A 21987-nucleotide genomic window follows, 5' to 3' on the forward strand; every position below is an offset into this window, starting at 1 on the left:
TGGGCGCTGGTAATCTTCAGTGCTCTCTCGGGCCTCACTAAAGCGCTTACACTACTCAAAAACACGCGAACGAGATAGAGAATTGTCCCCATAGGCCTCTTGCAATAATTTATAAAACTCAGTCGGAGTTTTTTCCAATTTAACGAGAAATTTGAGATCTCGTAGCACTGAAATCTTTATAGTCTATACTATTTGTCTGAAATTTTACATTTGCTAATAACTGATTTCCACCATAAACAAGTCTTTGTTGCCAAAATCCTTTTGTCTTTTTTTGGTTTTCCTTCTTAATATATAAGCTGATACTGTAGTTTCCATATCATCTCATATAAAAAGTGACTCAATAATAATAATAACAGCTGATTAGAAAATCGGAATCCCTTCAGATTTGACGCTGTATAATTTTTCCTGGAGTATTTTGTTTGAGGACGAACCTTAATGTCATCCTCATAGTCTATTCGTTCATCTTCGCTAAAGTAACTGTAAACTCTAGGAAAGCTCTTAGGCGGGGTTTGGAAAGACCTCCTATCTCCCATTTCCCACCCTAGCAAGCAGTCTACAACATTCATTCTTTTCTTGGTAGCCGTGAAATATGGAGCTTCCATTTGATTCTTAAACCAAGTGCAAATAACGAATTGAGACTCGTTTTTCCTGTGTATAAATTTTTCCTTTGGTGGACATTCATTCTCAATTGTGTGCAGCATGTGCATAAATGATGCAGAGCATTCTGCGACGGACGTACGGATTTGGATGAAATACTGTTTCATCCCACCTAGACCCGGCCTCCAGTGATTACCATCTTTTCCCTGAACACTTATGCTAACTTGAACAAAGAGGTTTTAAGCTACTTTAGCGACGCTGCGGCAAACTTCTATGACTCAGGCAGAAAGAAGATACACCCCATGCAAAAACGCATTGATCTAAACGAAAAATAGAGGGCAGTTTAAGTTTATCAAACTTGTCTTAATCAATGCTTTATATAGATGTGCTTAATATGTACAAGATAAGTTAAAAATATTTTTCGGGAAGACAAAATAATTCCCCCAATCCTCAGAAAGAATGCGAGTTCGTACAGTACAGGTAAATAATGTGCACAATCATCTTCTGATATGCTAATTAACTACAGACCTAGTCTGTTTTCACAAAAAATGTATCGAATACAGTTCAATCAGACATCGATTTTGCCCGAAAGTCAAGCACTGGCTTCGTCACTGGTCGGGCGTAGAATTCCTCGAATTACCCAACCTAACTGAGATATTCCTTTTCTTGATGCCTGTATAACCAGTTGAAAATAGAAACTAAACGTCAATTTACAAGCTTTTACGTTCGCGCTGGTTCGCGTTTAACAAGAATTAAACAGATTACGCAGTGTGATTTATAAACACATACACTCGCGCTCAAGTTCGTGCCAAGTTCGCGCTGGGAGATGGCAAATTTTTATGCTCGAAGCTCGCGAAAACAGGCATTCAGGTAATATGATTTCTTTCTCACAGAACAACAATTAAAAAAAATACAAGAATATCTAGGATAAACACAATATTATCAAATATAAAGAATGCTGAAACTTATTTTGCGGTTATGTGAAATGACATTTCCGATTGGTCGACATTCAGTCAATTAGATCTCCAGAAAGTTAAAGAATTTATAGTTTCAAAAGCGAATTCGAACGTAAAACTTAATCATTTAATTTTACTAGAATAAATTAATAGAGCTCGCGAACTCACTGCGGATTGAAACATGAAAATATACTTGTGTTTAAAACTTAATACATAATTAAATTTTATCTGCGCCACTTCCATGTAATAACTGTTCTCTCATTGTGTTTTAATTAGGTTAATTTTATTCTCGCTGATAAATTTTGTTTATCAATTGTAACCAACATTATTTATAATTATTAATTAATTAATGTGTTAATTAGGTCACCTAAGCAAATGTAAACAATATTTTTTAGTAAGTAAATGCAAATCAGATTAGTTAATCTCGAAGATATAAAAAAATTATCGATCAGAATTGTTATTATTATACAATATAAAAGAACATTCAAAATGGCTGTGGAAAGACACACATTAAGGCCGGAACACACTTATCATGCATCCTTCCGACTATGATCATACAGTCCGACGAGTGTCTGAGAGGGAAAAGATACTAGAGTTTGAACAGCGTAGTTTACACCTTTCCGACACGTGTCCGACGGCTGCTTGACGGATCGGTTGGAATTTTTGATATTTTTGAGTTTTTGCAATTTTTGCTTTTTGTTTGTTTTGTGTATAAAAACCGGAAGATCTTATTGAGGAAGTGAGGAAGTATTCAGTACTGTTTGACCAGTACCGAAACGCCGACTACAAAGATATGATCTGGAAAGTTGCGAAGGAATTAAATATCAAAGGTACAGTACAGGTTAAATATTATCACCAACACCAACACCAAATACGCCAGCCATCACTGGAGAAGAAGACACCGACCTTTCATTTAATAATTTGCAATAAGGTCTTCTGTTTGAAATGCAATATACCGTTTCATTTTTTGTTTTCATTTTTCATTAGTGTACCTCAAATTCTTCTTCTTCTTCTTCTTTAAGACTATGTCTTGTGCTTTCAAAGAGGCAGCCTAAGATGTGACTCCGAGGACCAGCTCTCATACCAGCGCTTTGGTTGTCTTCCAGGCGGTCTACTTGTATTGGGTCTCTCTTCCTTTGCGATTTTCGCCAGTCGATCGTCGTCCATTCTATTGACATGATCTCTCCATGCTCTTCTTCTAGTTCTGGCCCATCTCACTATATCCGGAACGTCACATATTGTTCTGATTTCATTGCTCCTTATTCTGTCTCTTAGTGTTTTCCCTGTGATTGAGCGTAATGTCTTCATCTCGGTCGTTCTAAGAATCCGCTTAGTAGTTGCAGTCTCCGCCATCGTTTCTATGGCGTATGTCATTACTGGTCTGACACAAATTTTATATATCCGTGTTTTGCTTTCGATACTTAAAAATTTATTCCTCCATATCACGGTTCGAAGGAAATTCTTGGAATTTAAAAATTAATGGAAGTAAATTAGTATCTTACATCGAAAAAACTGCCAAGGGTGTCTAGAAGTGATTGCTTGTCTAAAATATGTGTCTTGCTTAGACAAAGTTTCATGTAGTTTAATTTCCAACAGGTTAAACGTCGCCATCGACATTCTAAAATATTGGTAAAATTTTGTCTCGTCATCCAACACAAGATCTTCTTTTCCAAGCAGAATGTACCCTCTGTTCTCCATGAAATCTCTCCGGGTTCCTTCATTTTCCTCTTCTAAACAAAGTGCCACCATGGCTAAAGCGCAGTTGCTAAATTTTGCGTACAGAACCTTTCGTGATTTTAATTGAATCGAGACTGGCGAGAGTGGCGAATGTATCGAGCCAGAGATGGAAATCGGAAAGAGCTCGGAGTGGTGTGTGACAAGTGTATCTCGGCTATTATATCAAGAGAACGATTGCAGTCTAGATCATTCTTCATATTCATGATACAGGATTCGTTTCCTTTGCAAGACTTGGATTAGGATCGTTTTATATGGGGTGTGTGAATATTCGATCTCGCAGCCCCAATTTAGAATTTCTTCTCAACAGCCAGTACATCTCTTCATATCCTATACCAACTTCTTTGCTTCTTTGCATTATTAGTATGAGGAGTTTGAGTATTGTGTATTGTTACTTGGACAAAAAAATTGTTTTTGTTTTAACTTGATACCCCATCTATTAGTTTAGGTGTTAATCTGTTTAGTGGATGTTTGTAAATTCATTTTTGCTTCTTTATGGTCTTTTCTAACAGCAGTTACTTACTATTAATATCAAATAGTTACTTTATAGAATTATCCACCTATCAGATACGAAATTTATGATCAACTGCTAACGAAAAAGTAAAAAAACTGCGTTTAGAGCAAATTATCCCGACGAATATATTAATAATATATTCAAAAGAGAGATAAATAAATATTATACTCGATTAATAAACTAAACAGATTCCGTATAACAAAATGTGAGACTCCTATATTTACCAAATGAATTAGCTCGGTTAACAGTTAAATTCAGAATAATTCAAAACGACAAAACACATTAGTACAATATTCTATTAAGTCTGACATCAAAAATAGCGCAAAACAAAGAAGATTACGTTATATGCGAAGTTCCTTGTTATAATAGTGAAGCCGTTTACTTAGGACAAACATCGTAACGAATGGAAAGTAGATTGGGAAGTCATCAAGTACAAAAAATTCTTAAAACTCATTCTCAAATACGATTAAAAGACAATTTCCAGTATATGAAAAGATACAGAGCGTCTCGTAACTCTTTCTAACTAATAAAAATAATAAATCTATGTACATTACGAATTTTTTTATTGTGTGGTAATCTACATGTGCTCAATTCCGTTCTTCGTATAGTAAACGATTTTCTATCACTGCTCAGCAAGTTAGCTGAGCGCAGGTTTGTTTCATAGACTTAAGTCTTAAAGTAATCCCTTGAAAAAGTCCATTGGATTTAGATCTAGACTTCGTAACGGCCACAGGATGTCACATCTTCGAGATATCACTTTGTTATGGGAAAGTTGAGGAATATAACAGTAGTAGAGGTATGAGCAGCTTTGCCATTCTCCTGAAACCATGACGAAGTATAGAAGCCTGGAAAATTTTGCACATCTGGTCCTCGATCGTTGCTATGTAATAATAATCGCGCTATTATGTTGGTTCTCAAAAATTATGGGTGTTTAAGGCAGAGTAAGATCATTTGATGTTTGCGTCGCGGGTTCAATAGCGAAATTTTGCCTGTAGACATGGCCGTTGATGTGGAACAGAGCTTCATCAGGAAATAATACGAAGCAAAACGTCTACTGATGGTGTCATTATCTGCTCTGCAACGCTTAGGAGTCTTGCGATATTCTCGAAATTTACACTGCCCAACGGTGCGGTGGCTGAATCATTGCTGCAGTAAAGATAAAATACAAAAAGTTCCGATGTAACGCTCCGCAGTGACAAGATTTAAAAGGGTCAGGAAATCAGTCCTCTTATATTTCGAGAGCTACGCATAGAATAAAATGTCATCAGTTGTTTCTGTATCAGGAAGTTGATCTAGATATCACGGTATAATAATTTATATAATAGAAATGATAAATTATGGAAAAGTATGAAATGAAGTAGAGTGGAAACATCGTTAGTCGGCATTAGTGCAGCATTATTATCAAGCTTTATTTTATAATTGTGCATAACGTACATGATTTATATAAAATGGTAAAATCATATCTGTAACACAAAAATAAAGAAGTTTACATAATAATTTATAATCAATTAGTCCATACTGTTCTATTAACTAATTTTGTGACTGGAAATTAAAGTGAATAATGTTAGGGGGAAAATTACCCTAATTCGAAGAGCTGAAAACTTTCCCTCATCACATTTAACCTTTCAACAATATCTTATTTGATTATTGTTGAAAAAATTTTGATTGATAGTATCGATTTCTCACAATGAAGTTTCAAACATCTAATTATTCTCGTATATGTTTATTATAAACACCCCAATAATCCTTGGAATATTACTTAAAAACCTGCACCAACAAAGACTAAATAATTTACCTATAGAAACCTTACAAATCGATATTGGAAAATTGAAAACACACAGACAGTACCAACAAAACTTTATCGATATATAACGTTCCTTATCAAGCTATGTATTATACCGAATCTAGTCGCATTAACTCAATCTTGTTGAAGAAATATATACTGATGGATCTAAGACGAGGGATGGAGTTGAATGTGCAGTACACATTCAGTATACAAAGCAATTGATACGAATCAGATTACCAGATCTAGATCTGCACAGCTTCGAAAGTATATTTAGAATGAATACATGGTAGATACCTCGTCCATCTTGCTAAGCTGGATATTATACAATCATCAGCCTGATCATTCTTTTGCTGATCTTGAATTTGTTGCAGTTACTTGTTAAACAAAATTACTTCCTACCTTTAAAACCCACACAACTTTTAAGCATAGATAAAAGACATACTTTAAATTTATTAGTATTGGATATTGAAATTAATATTCAGGTAGAATCATTGATGGAATTTCTTCCATCCACGCTATTTTTTTTCACACTCAAACATACACGTATTGTCGCTATTCAACATGAGAAGATTGATTGAAAATTGTGTGAAGACAAGTTCAAAATTATTCGTCGTAAAAGTTGACACATCTCAATATAAAATTCATCATTAATTTCCCGTACATTTTAGTAAAAAATTCCAGGTAAAAAACACATTTCCGGCGCATCTTGTAACCCTATAGCTAAATAACCATAGGCAGGTGTAGCTTTTTTAATATTAGACCAGTCATTGAAAATTTTTAACGATTTTATAGGCTGAAAAATGTCTTAGTTTGTAATTTTAATTCCCATATACAGTCTATAAAAAATAAGAAGAGATTATTTAAGAAGAATTGTGGAAAATTGAATAAACTCAACTAGAGATAGAGAACATCATTTCTAGAATGCTGAAAATACGTGCGATTAATTATTCTTCTAAGGAATAAGCGAATTTTGACCCACCCTGTATGCGTGAGCCATTAGTTACAGTATATCTAATGTCAGTGTGAGATATTTTTAATTCTATTGGTGGCGAACGCCGCCTTATTGGTACACATATACAGTTTGTCCACGTAAGTTGGCGGCATATGGGAAACTTTGTTATTATTAATTTTACGAAAAAAAGTTATTCTTTATAAAAAGTTCTGCATGGTCCAAAACCTAAAATTCATTCATCAAATGTTAAATTTTTTCAGTCGTATCGATGTTTAGAATTAAATAATAGCTTTCAAATATTCAAAATTGTTTATTTACACTAAAAAAATATTTTTTCTACATTTTCTCTGCGAATTAATGAACAATTAATCTAGGATGCACTGGATGATAATTGATAATTAAAAGTACATTTAGAATTGTTTAAACAAATTTATAATTAATAAATACGATGCATTAATGTGCAAACTCAAATTCCCAACGTAATCGTAGAGAAAATGTAGAAAAAAATATTTTTTTAATGTAAATAAACAATGTTGAATATTTGAAAGCTATTTTTAATTCTAAACATTTTTTCTTTATAACAATTTTCGATATTGTCAAAAAGAAAGGTACTTTAGAGCAAAAATCACATTTTTTGACAAACCTCGTATACGACTGAAAAAATTTAACATCTGATGATTGTATTCCAGCTTTTGGACCATGTAGAACTTTTTATAAAGAATAAATTTTTTTCGTAAAATTAATAATAACAAAGTTTCCCATATGCCGCCAACTTACGTGGACAAACTGTATATATTTTATAAATTCGAAGATTAAGAAATGTTTTTCTTTAAAATTGTTATAGAAAATTATTGTATATACACAGTGGAGGACTAACAGGGGGACAGCCCGCCCCAGGTCTCCGATCTTGGGAGCCCCAAATGCATCCGCGTTCCCCTGATCAAATCCTACAGAAGACTATAAAAATGTGCTTAGTACCATCGAAGTTTTAACATAAATGGAAGGGCCCACAAGAAGCGCAGTTTTGAAGACTATCAAATGAGCTACCATCACCTCTCACTCCTTCTCAGGACGTAAGATGAACTACACCGTCTTCAGTGGTAGTGTAATAAAAAGAAACGAAAATTATGATGCCTTCGTATGTTTCTTCTTGGATAAAAACACAACAAAAAAGTTTAGGAGTGGTAAGTGCCACGCTTGTCCATAACAGTTCATTCCACTGTGCTGTTCACCCTAAGATATTAGTTTTTAAATCATTACGAATCAGTAAAAGTTGTAAAAGAAAACATAGAGACAATTGTGAGTAGTTTGGAACGTTTCTAAGATCAAACAGATCCTGTTTGCGATTTTACCTTTCTAACCTATATACAATTCTGGCTTTCTATACTGGAGGAAGTAAATTTGGTTCAACAATATTTGCAGTCTCCAAAAATGACTCTGGAAACAGGAATCACCCAAATAAACGCCTTGAATGAATATTTAGCGACTGAACGAAACGCGGACGTGGACATCATCATCGAGAAACGAGGAAAAAGGATGATAAAAAGAACGATACCGGGTGAATCAACTCATGTTACTGGATTATCAATTCAAGAAGAAATACGTGGGTCAATGTATGAATGCATAATCGGATTTATACAAGAATACGAGGCCATTAAACAAATCAATAATATTTTCCAAATTATTATTGAAACAAGGGAATATAACGAATAAATTCAATAATAGATATGCCCTATTTCTCGATGATTAAGTGAAAAACATCGACCGTTCATATGTCTAATAATAAGTGATATGCATTATGCTGCGAATGCGTAATTAAAAATCTAATGCACTATGAAATTATACATATTACGGTAAGTGTCATGCATGATTCTTGAGTCATTTTATTGTTTGCTGTACCAGAGAAGTCAATGACTCATTTTCATAATATATATTCTTAGAAAAGATTTAAAATTTTTTCAAGTATCAACAACAATACTAAAGTTGCGATGGCAGATAGGAATGTTAAAAACTATCGAAGAACATTAAAGTCGGACTTTATTTTCTTTCATTTTTTTTTACGAATAATACAGATGCGTACATTTTATGAACGTAATAATTCATTTCAATGCGGAGGCATTAACAAATGGATGGGCGTAATTCAACAATGAAATACTTCAGCCGAGTCGGTGGTAATATTGAAGAAACTAAATTGAATTTTTTTCTTTTGCTTACATATAAGTAATACTCCTATATGGGCAGTTGGTATAGGAAAAAACGTCCCTACGTTACGGTGCCGACAATATTCATTTTCTCTCTCGTTCGAGACACTTTATCTATACTGCGCATGCTTGAGAATGCGCAGAATCGAGCTGGAACCTCGGAGTATAGAGAAAGAGTTATCATTCTGTCTTCCTTAGTCGGAACAGCTTCCACTTTTGTCTCTTACTGCTGTTTTTTTTGCACATAGCTCTATTTTCAGTAAAAAATAAAAGACCTGGCAATTGCCTAGTTTGTAGATTGTTTGGGTTTTGACTACATCTCATTATTATCCTTTCAAAATACACAATTCATCCTAAAAGATGCTAATTTCGGGACATTTTGTGTCCCATTATTTCCTTTGGTAATTTTTTAATACATACGAAAAGGCATTGAATTATACAGGGTGTTCCGGGATTTGATGCAAAAAATTCTAGAATGAGTAAATGCAAAATAAAGCTGTGAACATTATGATTTTTTATGTATGATAACGTTTATCCATTTAGTGTTTTGGGCGAAATAAATAATTCTACACTACTATCTCGAGGGGCGGCTCGTGTTCAATGGTTAACAATCCGTAACTTTTACAGGGACAACCCGTACAATCTAAAGATAGGAAAAATTAATTTTTCAATCGATTTTTTAACAAAAAGGTAGGCACTCTTTGTTTAACTCGATTAAATGTATGGTATAGGAGATACTTAGATTTTTATATCGTTGTACACGCTAACCCGTTTGCCATAAAGAGACATTCCGAAAAAAATTATCATAAATTGTAATTATTTATTGAAAATACTTACAAGAGAGATTAAAGCACAACATTGAAACAAATTAAAGAGATTAATAATGATAATTTGTTGATGTCAGTTTCTCATCAATAATTATCACATCGTATGGTTTGGCTTTTGATAACTCGTCAGAAGCCAGAAGATTCTATACTTATACTGAACGCTTCTGGGCAGAATTATACCCGACTTTAGAACTTTTGTTAGGGTTGATCGCAGCTTACGGGAAACATAAATTGAGTACATTAAAATGAAAGTGTCCCACCAAAAAAAAGGTGACAACGAACTATATGAACACCAGCTTTAAAGCAAAATGCATTAGATGCAGTTGATACTGATACCACAACTATCGTACGTAAAATGTCTCTAAAACGTATCGTTTCAACGACAACTATTCATAAGATTGTCCAGGAGCAGTTTCTTCACCCCTATCACATCCTGAAACTCATTTTTTTGGGGATGAAATGAAATGATCGATAGACGCTATAAGACAGAATCTTTGAATGCTTTCCTAAGTTCAAAGAAAGATCCTGAGTACTCCGAAAATGTCTAAATAATAACAAACGCCTTCCGGCCTTTATCTACAATCACAGAAGTGTTCCCAGGAAATATTATTTCAAGTACTTTGTTATAATATACCAGTTGTGGGTAGTAACGTATATCAACCTAGTTTTACTAAGACAATAGACAATGTCCACTTTACCGTTGTTATCAATATTTAATGCACGATCATTTATATTATAAAGTGTGTCCCAAATAATTTTGATTCATTCAAAACTATCAGTAAGAATGGGAAGTTCTGATCGATACTCATTGCTTGTGTTAATCATTTTGTAGCTTGTCTTATTTATTTAAAAAGTACAGTAAAAATTAAATGAAATGATTGAATGATATGTCAAACGAAAGCGCAATTCAAATAGTTTTGTTTGTTGTAAGAAGTGCATCGATATGTTAATCGTAAAGATGGCGACTGGCGAACAAAGAACGTTTAGCGTTTTACAATTTCCAAAGATCGAATCTGTAATTATTGCTTTTAGTATTGAGTCCAGTTATTATAACTCTCGTAGACGGTATCATCAGTTTGAAGACACTGTGTGTGAAGATTTCTGTGTCGACTATTTGGATGGTCTTAAGGTAAAACCATGTCCTTAGCGTCCTTATAGTTGTTACAGGTTTTTAAGCCTACAAACTAGGGATTAGGAGATTCGCTATTGAAATGAAGATTTTATCTGCCAAATTGTCTTCAGTAATGGATCGACATTTTAGAGATTCCCATAGAATATGGCCCTCGGTTGGAAGAAAATCAACTTCATTTTCCAGCACTACCTCACTGGCATAAAGATGTTTGCGATTAGTTGAACGTGACTATATCTTTGCATTCCTCCACGCATTATGGTTTCTAACTTTAGTGCTTCATCAAGGATCGTTTGTATGTACTTCCGGTCCCAGCTGACATTCCGGAAATAAGAAACAGCTGATGTAACAATTACTGAAGACACGTTTGGTAACAGCCCAGTTACCGACTTGATATGTGTCGTGTGATAAATTGTGTTCACATTGGAAATACTCCTAGATAAAACTGTTTGAGCTGCTCTGTGAACTGTAAGGTCAATTTCATTAATTTTCTAAAGTTTCGATATTGCTTTCGCGTGCCTCTGTTTCATTTCTCATTGCACGAATGATTTTGAAAACCTAAAAGCCACCACTGAATATTTACGTTTATATTTTTCTTTTCCAATTTGTTTTAAAAACAAATTTTCTTAAATTACAGTTCCGGGTATTAAGAATTGATTGCGAAATGGCAAAGTACAGGTATATAAACAACTTAAGACCGTGAAATTGATTTGAGCTATGGGAAAATACGAGGCATAAATTGATTCGAAATTATAAAAGTTTTCTCATTACCACGACGCCTGAAAGTCTTAACAGATTTTTCAGTATAAAGATTCTTGATATATTTTTTATTTCACCAAAAAATGTTCAATCAAGTATGAGTTATAATTAGACATTATACATAGATATCGCTAAAATTCAAATTAGCGATTCGATGGGGATTCATTATAAAATAAATTTTAAGAATTTTTATTTGAAAAATGTTTAATTTTATCCAGGGGGTGGAAAATAATTAGAAATTGTCACATTTTTGGAAAAATTTAGAAAAAATAGGAGCCACCACAACAAAAAAATTTCTTACAAACTTGTTTTTAAAGTAAGTTGAGTTTTTTTGGATGTAAACAAGTTAAATGTTTAAATTTCTAACTTTTTTTATTTTTGATCATATTTAACAAGAAATTGCAGAGTTGTATATATTTGTTTCGTGGATAAAACCAATCGCCAATAAGAAAAATTGTAAGAGTACCAAATTCAACCGTTTTGCACGGCCCGTGGCTGGGGGTAGAAAAAAATACTAATTAGACCATGGTCGGAGTCCAGATGACGCTATAATTTATTAAAATAATCAAAAATGATACTAAATTGGATGTTTCAAAAAAATAATTCATAGTAGTGCTCGTATCCCGTTTATATTAATTTAATTAAAATTTATGAACATTTATAGTTTAAAAACAATTTTTTTCATTTCATTTGTATCAAATATTTGAATATTTTTAAGTATTGAGAATTGGGAATAACAAAAATGATATCAATAATTTATACAATTATATTTAAGACCCCGTAATAACTAATCAAATTTTTCCATTTCAATATTCTTGTCCCATTTCAAGCTAATTCATTAAGATAACAGTCATTTCTATAATATTAATATAGGCCTAAGTTAACTCAAAACTATAACCTGGAGCAGCAGTAGGGACTTAATTATGACAGTACAGTGGTGCCAGAATGAGAAAGTCAACACCGCGTTTTCATTATTCAGTTAGTACGATAAAAACCAATAAAATTGGTGTTGAAGTTTAAGAATTAGAAAGTTTTCCGTTGTGTTTTTTTGATATAAGTTCTAATTTTGATCCCTATATTATATATAATAACTATGTCATCAATATTACAAGATGTGATGTAGAAAAGATAAAAATACTAACCATGCAAAATACAAGTAGCCATCACCAAAGTGTATTCATACTGAATATATTGTTTATACTACTACTACACCAACACTCACAATTAGAATATCTGACGCGCGTTTCGATAACCAATTTAACGTCTTCAGAGACGATAAACAGTGTGTTCATTATGAATATCGCAAACGGTTCCAGAAATTCCAACTTAGTTACCAAAGTGTATTCTTTCTAATTTATATCCGACTGCAAAATGATTTGACAAACTTTTATGATTTTTCTTTTTACCGAAAAGTAAGAACTCGCAACAAATATCCAAAAACACTCATGTAAATTTAAACATTTAAATGAAGAAATCGAAGTTCTAGAACAAATACATATTCCTGGTCTTTTCCAGGACGTTCTTCAAATTCCAGGTATTCCAAGGACGCGTACAAACCCTGATATTATTGACGAAAGTTTATTTTGATAAAAGTTACGAGATAAAAAAAGTTTGTTAATTGTCAAGGAATGTTGAAATTCTTTTATTATGCAGATTCTTTTTTTGTACACAACGCTATTGAGCTTTATCTGTAGGCGTTTACTACTAAAATGTCTATTCTTGGAATAGAGTAGAAGTTTAAAATATTCAAATTTATTTGGTTTGAAATCTCAATTGATTCGGAAAATATTTAAATAAATTACACACGGGTGATTGAAATATCCATATATTTTTTCAATCATTTTGATCTATACATTTTTTGTTTGAGATTTTTTTCCATATATTTTTAATTTTTTCTAAAAAAATGGTTGTTATGGTAGTTTTGCAATAATTTTCTATTTCTGAAATATCTGAAGACGATACCTTAGTAATCGAAACTCGCGTCAGACAGTGTAATTGTGAGTGTTGGTATAAACAGTGTGTTCATTACGAATATCGCCAACGGTTCCAGAAATTCCAACTTAGTTACCAAAGTGTATTCTTTCTAATATATATTCCGACTGCAAAATGATTTGACAAACTTTTATGATATTCCTTTTTTCCGAAAAGTGAAAACTAGCAACAAATATCCAAAAAAAATCATTTTTAGATTAACTCATGTAAATTAAAACATTTAAATGAAGTAATCGAAGTTCTAGAACAAATATTATGAATAGGGTACAAAATATATATTCCTGGACTTTTCCAGGACGTTCTTCACATTCCAGGTATTCCAGGACGCGTAGGAATCCTGATATTGTTGACGAAACTTTATTTTGATGAAAGATACGAGACAAAAAAAGCTTGTTAATTGTCTCAATTAATTCGGAAAATATTTAAATAAATTACACACGGGTATTTGAATATCCATATATTTTTTCAATCATTTTGATCTATACATTTTTTGTTTGAGATTTTTTTCCATATATTTTTAATTTTTTCTAAAAAAATGGTTGTTATGGTAGTTTTGCAATAATTTTCTATTTCTGAAATATCTGAAGACGATACCTTAGTAATCGAAACTCGCGTCAGACAGTGTAATTGTGAGTGTTGGTATAAACAGTGTGTTCATTACGAATATCGCCAACGGTTCCAGAAATTCCAACTTAGTTACCAAAGTGTATTCTTTCTAATATATATTCCGACTGCAAAATGATTTGACAAACTTTTATGATATTCCTTTTTTCCGAAAAGTGAAAACTAGCAACAAATATCCAAAAAAAATCATTTTTAGATTAACTCATGTAAATTAAAACATTTAAATGAAGTAATCGAAGTTCTAGAACAAATATTATAAATATAGGGTACAAAATATATATTCCTGGACTTTTCCAGGACGTTCTTCACATTCCAGGTATTCCAGGACGCGTAGGAATCCTGATATTGTTGACGAAACTTTATTTTTAAGTTTCTCTAAAGAGTTTTTCTAAAAAAATTATCTTTATGAATCATTTTCTACTCTCGAAGTTCGACGTTTTTTATTTATAAATGCATGCAAAAATACAGGTGCTAAATCGATTAAACTGTTTTGAACTTTTATTTGTTAATATGGATGGGATACTATAATGGAAATTCTGGTAAAAAACAATAAACAAAACTATCTGATATGGTAAAAATCGATTATTCGAAATATAAGTTTAAAAGCAATCAATAATCTATCAATTGCAGAAATTATACCTCGACGAGATAAAGGAAACTTAACAAAAACAAACTAAGAATATAAAACAAACTCCGTTTGCTTTTAGCTAGATCGAGGCCTACTTATTCCACACATCGACATTCCTCAATTACCGTAACAAAGAAAACGGATTTCAACGGTAATAATTCGTTTTCAACCAAACTTGAAAAATACTTACAGTCGGAGCTTTGCAAGAATCGCAAACGATCGGGATATAATCCAAATTTTGATATTCGAAAGCGCGTTAAAACAAGTTTCACGGCACTTGACAAAGTATACACATAATACGCTTAAAAAAAATCTTCGTACACAACAGCCGGCCGGTCGCAGCCACAGCCAACTACTATCAACAGGTGGATCGACGTAATCACCAAGCGCAATGAGGTAGACCTACGTCTAATGCTCTACGCTCCACGGCCTACTAACTCTGAGCCCGATTGTAATAATTATAAAATGTTCAATCTCGCGAGTACGGTCATGGTAGCGGTGGTATGGGTGACAGGTTCTTATAGTAGAATGTCCGGATGAAACTATTTTCACTTCTTCAGGAATTATAAATACCGGATGTGTCTGTGTCCCTTCTACCTACAAGTATATTAATGCTACGAGAAACTCCATTGAATAAAAACGATGAAATACACGGTGTTTTTATGGTAACACTGAATATTATTAATCGTTCACATTTGAGACGCAAAGTTCTTTCATGTAAACATAAATATGTGATAAGTGATACCGGGCGTTGACTCTGTAACGGTCACAATTTTTCCTTGGTGATAGTAGAAGCTGATATTCACGCAAAAACCAAACAATACATTTTTATTTATATATAATATTAGAATAATCAACAAAAATAGTTGATATGTATCAATTATTTAGGGTTTCCAATAATACAGTTTTCCAATTATGCTGGTATAAAATTATAGTTGTCTCATTTAGAGAGGCCCCCGCTTATTCCATTTTTAGAGGTGGAAATGTTAATAAAAATGCCTTTTTTGGTTTGATGAATTTAATGTAGGTATGAATGTATATACATAATGTATTGCGTTACCGATAGTTACTGAATTGTTAGTTACTGAAACCTGTTTCTCGATAGAATAAATTTGATCAAAAATATTAGAATTATCAATATTTGACATTTCGAAATAGTTGTGTAAAGTTTCTAAAGCTTCCATTGCCTCACGCTTTGAAATTTTCACTAGAGTCTCTTAACATTATCATCCATAGAAACAAAATCCTGAAAATTCACCTGCTGCTCATTAAAGTCATTCCTACATGTGGTAAATATTCTATCCCATTCTGGAAAAGTTTGCACAGATCTCCAGCTCCTCTTGTAGGCTCTCAGGTTCAGATACATTCGTCAATAGAAAACTAAGTTTTTCTCGCAAATCTCATGGCCTGGAGGATGTTGATTTCTGGGCTTTTATCCTCTTCTATAGATTTAAGAACATACCGAACAACTTCCTTCTTGCAGTAAACTTTAAAGTTGTTGATAATACCCTGATTCATACGCTGCAATTTACTTAATTTGGGCAAATTATTGAGCTGTGCAGTTGTCGACAAACATAATGATTTTTTGGGCCATCTTATCACAATCTGCAAATAATTCAAAAGTCATTCAGGCCTTTTTATTGTTTTGATAATCAACAAGCAACGTTTTAATACCCTTGAAGCATCTTGGACACTTAGATTTTCCAATTAAAAGAAGTGACAGTTTTTCAGTTCCAGACATATTCGCACTTACAAGTACAGTGACCCAATCTTCACTCAATCTACCACGATCTCAAGGCTGACCTTTGAACGTAAATTTTTCATCCGGTAGACACTTGTAGAATAAGCTTCATCGGCGTTGAATACATCATCGGGGGATTAATCGTGTAATAAAACTGGAAGGTTTTTAATCCACTCATTACATTCGTTATTGTCCACAGATTTGCTTTCACCACAAATATTGTTGAATGCGATATCGTTTCTTTTCTTAAATTCCTCCAACCACCCATTACTACCAGAAAAATTATCAGTTGCAAATTCTTGAGCTTTATTATTATTCCGTACCTGCTTTATCCATGTACAGAGACACTTTTCAGCTTCAGGATACTCTGCTGTTTGTATTCGTTCGAGTTTTCCTTTCCTATCAATACACTGGGACCGAATTTTCTCGTTGTTATTAATAATTCTACACGGGGTTGACTTTGGTATGTTATTATCCCTACACAGTTCATCGCGCGACTTTCCACAATCATAATCTGATCAAAGTTTTCCGATAATGATAACATTTCATATTTACGTTCGAACATTTTGTACACTTTTATTCCCTTGTTCTTAGGTCAAAACCTGAGATAGTACTGACAAACAAAGCATGCGTGAAAGACGATGCGAAATGTATGTAAACAAACATCTCAAAATGTGTTAAAACCTGATTAATTCGTCTCACCTATACAGGTAATTGAGCTACAGAGTCTTAATTATAGAGGTAAACATCGAAAAAGTCTTAGAATTCAGATCTTATTTAACAAGGTTCAAAAAAACCCATTAATTTAATGAAAAAGAACCGGGACCTCATTGCAACTTTTCCAGGACACACTTAACCAGGTTTCACTGTATATTTAATGTTGAATAGGGATCAACTATAAGTATAATGTTGCTCTAGTTCTACCAATATCAATTGCAGATACGCACGGTACTAATACCAAAGTAAAAAATGAAAAATATGCAGATGCGTTAAAGCTAATAGACTAACAATATCTAGATGAGATAACCTAATTGTTTGATAAGATCTATTCAGAAGCGATACTAAGGGGATGGCTTCAATAATCATGTATCACAATTCCAAAGAAACACTTTGCTAGAAATTGCGACACCGTACTGTTTTCCTAAAGAGTGACATGCTAAAAGGTCTTTCTTAAAGTCATCCACCGTGGGATTTATAGAAAGCTGGAAGAAGATATACGTTTTAACGATAAAAAGAGACTCAAATAATTCATGGAAGTCCTAGAAAACCTTGACACAAAGGATATGAAAATAATAATCACACTGTACCTGAATCATGAGACTCTGCTTTGTCTCCACTCCTTTTCAACGTCTACGCAGAGGAAATCTCTACGTCTTACCGAATTTAGCCGAGAATATGGTCTGATACTGTATGTGGAAGGCGAAAGACTAAAAAGAGTCGAGGGGTATGACTACATGGTTACAAGTGTTGACTACTCCATGTATTACTGTTTAGAAGTAAAGATTCCAATCTAGTAAACCCGTACACCGTTTATGAAGATGAAGTAGCTTTTCTATAGCCGCGATTTGAGGTTGGCGAACACGGATTCTTAAGTGTTATGTATTCCCAGTCCTCTTGTATGGTGATACTGTAAGATGTTGATAATATCATTGACATATCATGTTACCAACGTAAGTGAATGGAGAAGACGTAGAGATCCTTCATGAAGAGAAACGTAGAAAACTCCGCTACGTCATGAGAGTTCAAAAATATGAGATCTTACAACTCATAATTCAAGGAAAAAGATCTATTGGCAGGAAAAGAATATTTTGGCTTAGGAACCGACGAAAATGGTTCAATTTCATATCTTTTGACCTTTTAGAGCCGCAGATTCCAAAGTCAAAATAACATGATGATAGCCAACCTCAAAAATGGAGAACTGTCTTTGTAATATAAAAGTAACAGACATTTTCGTGGTTGCTGTTTTCTCCCCATAACAATGGTGAGCCAAATAGTTGTCTCCAGCTGATTATTTTAGTAAAACAATTCTATGTAATCTTCAATACGGGATTTTGACCACTTCAACCCTTTTTCTATTTCCAAAGACATTAAAAATTTAGATAAAAGATTGACATTATTCTATAATAAGTTTTGGATTAGTATGAAAGTTTTGGTGTGAATTAGTCTCCAAGAATGATTCAAATGATAGATGCTGAAGATCTAAAAGCATATTGTGAAAATATAAGTACATAAATGTTAAGGAAAGCTGGTAATATATCTAATCATTAGCTGAATAATCCGCTATTGAGTAAAGCTGGAAAATGTGTGAAAAAGAGAATATAGTAATACGATAAAGTGTGTGCGTTCTAAATAACTCACTGTATAGAGTTTGGTTCAAAATTGGAAATGGGGATACGTCAGTTAGCAAGCCAAATAGATGCGTCGATTGATGCCAGTTCGAATTAAAGACTTTGAACTAGAATACATTTAGAGACTATTCTGATGAGACTCATAGGTCTTAACCGGTTTACAGATTATTCACTGACAAGATTTTTGTATAAATTAACACATGGACCCTCAATGCTTCCAGTCATGAAATTAATTTTGTTTAGTAGCTAAGGGTGGCACTTCCATTTACAATTTTATGTCGCTTTGTTTTTTATGGATTAGTTCAAGGTATTTTGTTAGACACCATATACATTGTTATTGTTGAAATACGAGAATTTTGATATTAATTACTTCACTAGAAATAAATCAACAAAACAACTAATAAAAATATACCATTTGAAAACCTATGTATCCATTAAAAATCTTGAAACTATTTTGCCTAATTATTGTTATCGACAGAATGTTAAAAATAATTGACTGTCCGTTTAATATCAACATAAAGTATCGTTCAATTAAACATTTGTTTTATAATATATTCATAATAAGCTATTACCAAAGTAATTTAAGTTTATTTGTTCCTTGATTGATGCCTAGAATTCTTAATATGCTTTTAAATTGTAAGTTTTCAGAAATAGTCAAGGTCTCGATGTCTCTAACCTTTATTTAATACGTAAAACTGTTCACCCAGACCATGATCAACATTTGGAATGGATTATTAACCATAGAACATTGGCACTGCAGCTCCGAATTTGACCCTGGACATAAAATATAACCATAACCGCAAATTCGCTTGTTGGATGTTAAAGTTGGAAGCAATATATTGTGGAATGGTCACGTGGACGATTTAGCCAAGGCAGCTTCACAAAACTTGGAGCACTTTTTAAGACCAAAAAACTATATAGTCCGCAACAGCTTCTAATCCTCTACAATATCCGTCCATCTTTGGAATGTTGTTCGCACATTTGGAGTCCAGCTCGCAAGCAAAACCAAACTCAATACAGAAAAGAGAAGTTAGACTTATAGACGATCTAGAGTTGATCAGAAGCTAAAACAGCTCAGATCATATAAGCTAGACTCTGTTTTACAGATACTATCACGGCAAATGCTCATCCGAGCTATTTAGCATAATCCCGCCTAGAGTAGTTTTTGAAAGGCCTACTCGATGGCCTACAGACGTTGCTCATGAACACCAAGTTTGCCTGCAGATACCCAGAACTTCAATTTTTCTCATATCTTTGGAGAAGTGCAAGCCTGTGGAATCAGCTACCATACTACGTCTTTTCCGAGCAGGGTTTAGCCTTTTGTACTTGGTTTTCACATAAAAACATTTTATTTTGCAACACTCACCGGTAAACTTCGTCGGCCTCATTAACGACCTTTTTATACCTCTAATTAAAGACCGCAACTGTTCAACTTAATAATGGACAAAATAATATATCATGTCAAGAATACAGCAAGAGGATATTCACTTACAACGGGCGTAATAAAAGCAAACAAAGCAGCATTTGTTTCGAATTCGCTAAGATTAGTGCACTAGGGTTAAGTAATCGATCTTAATGACTAAATGACTGAATTCAGCATCGTAATTCTCATGTTCTTATAACAATTATAGTTCAATAATCATTTTTGAACACAGTCTCCTTTGAAGTCTATAAACTTAGACCAGAGATGCTCTAGTCTTTTCAATACATAACCAGATAATAATGGCCGGCTTTTTTTTTTCAAAATAAGCGTTTTCGTATGGGATAATGTCGTTGTCTGATGAAAATCTCTCTTCTGCAAGTGAAACTTTGAGGTTAAGGAACAAGAAAAAGTCACTAGAGCCAGATCTAGTACATACTTAACAAACAATAATGTGTAATACTGCATAGATGCATACAATCCCAAAACCGCCGCAAAAATCCAAATCATTTTGGTTAAACCGCATCAATAAAACCTCAAAAATGCTAGTTCGGTTGTGTTTTTGGTCCCAAGTGAGGGAACGCGTCCCGAAAGCTATAAAATTTTGTAGAAAAAGTCTAGTAAAAATTTCTTGCATAGCATATTTCAAAAAACTAAGCACATCAGTATTTGTAATGTACAATTTGATGTATCCAAATTCATACCAACATTTTCTTGGAAAATAAATAATTTTTTTGAATTTATATCCTAAAATTATCATTCGCATTTGATGTTGTTGTTTGGGACTACATTGTTACTATAACTTGATTTCTCAGAAAGTTCATAATCGGTAGTATCGTAATCATCCCTGTCAATAATCTCATAAAATTCTGAATTCAAGTTATCAGTAGTCTTTTCATAACCATATTGGGCTCTTGATATTATAATTATAACAATTGTTATAAAACAACAATGTGATACATCAAACTATACTAAGATAAGAATATAGACCCATATCTATGATTCAGTTTTAGTTGTATACAAATTAAGTCTTAGTTGGTTCCCGTAAAGAAATTTCTGTTATATAAGCCAACTAACTTTTAAAAATCCCACTTTCCTATGCTTTTCGATAATATCTTTGTGATTTTTTTTTTAAATTTATAGTGATTAAATGAGATAAACTTTTTTAACTTAAATTTTGAAAATTGTCGTGGCAGTCAACGTGTTAAATTAAAAATTGCCACACTTTTAGATCGTATAAAGTAAATCCAAATCTAAATCCTTCAGATTTCATCCTAGTTATTTATTATTAAAAAAACTGTGTTACTGTAATATAACAATCGATAGGTATAAAAAAAAACGAATTATTCAATTTCATGTTATAAATATAAAATTATTACGAAATTGTTTTGTTGACATTGGTATCAAGAATTCAATTTATTGATGTCGTTCTAAATCTTTTGTTTATAACAAATACAAATATCTTTTATTGATCAGACTATTTTTTATTTTGTTTTCAATAATGTTTTTCACAATTCTTAAATAATTAATGATAAAAATTGACTTGTTTATAATTCGACGTAAACAAAACATGAAAGATCAAAACCGACAGAAATATTTTTGTAACATATTAATTTCAGTTCAAATTACTTCCGAACTACCTACTAGTGTAAATTTCTGAAAAAACTTATATAAATCACTCAATTGTTTGATAGATTTCCCTCTCCACACTTTTATTATACTTCTTATAAGTAATGAGTCCCATCTGTATGAAAAAAAAACGCGAAGAAATATTTGAAA

At 32.9% G+C, this 21987-nt stretch overlaps 1 protein-coding gene across 1 annotated transcript in view; it reads right to left on the reverse strand.

The window, feature by feature from the left end:
• Window positions 1–15178, reverse strand: part of LOC130900163 (uncharacterized) — a 67541-nt gene extending 52363 nt beyond the window's left edge. The window contains exon 1 of the mRNA XM_057810563.1: window positions 14890–15178. The gene's annotated coding sequence lies outside the window, so the exon portion shown is untranslated. The remainder of the gene's footprint in view (window positions 1–14889) is intronic.
• Between the last annotated feature and the right edge of the window lie 6809 nt (window positions 15179–21987).

This window comes from Diorhabda carinulata, chromosome 12 (genome assembly GCF_026250575.1).
Source record: "Diorhabda carinulata isolate Delta chromosome 12, icDioCari1.1, whole genome shotgun sequence".
Lineage (NCBI taxonomy): Eukaryota > Metazoa > Arthropoda > Insecta > Coleoptera > Chrysomelidae > Diorhabda > Diorhabda carinulata.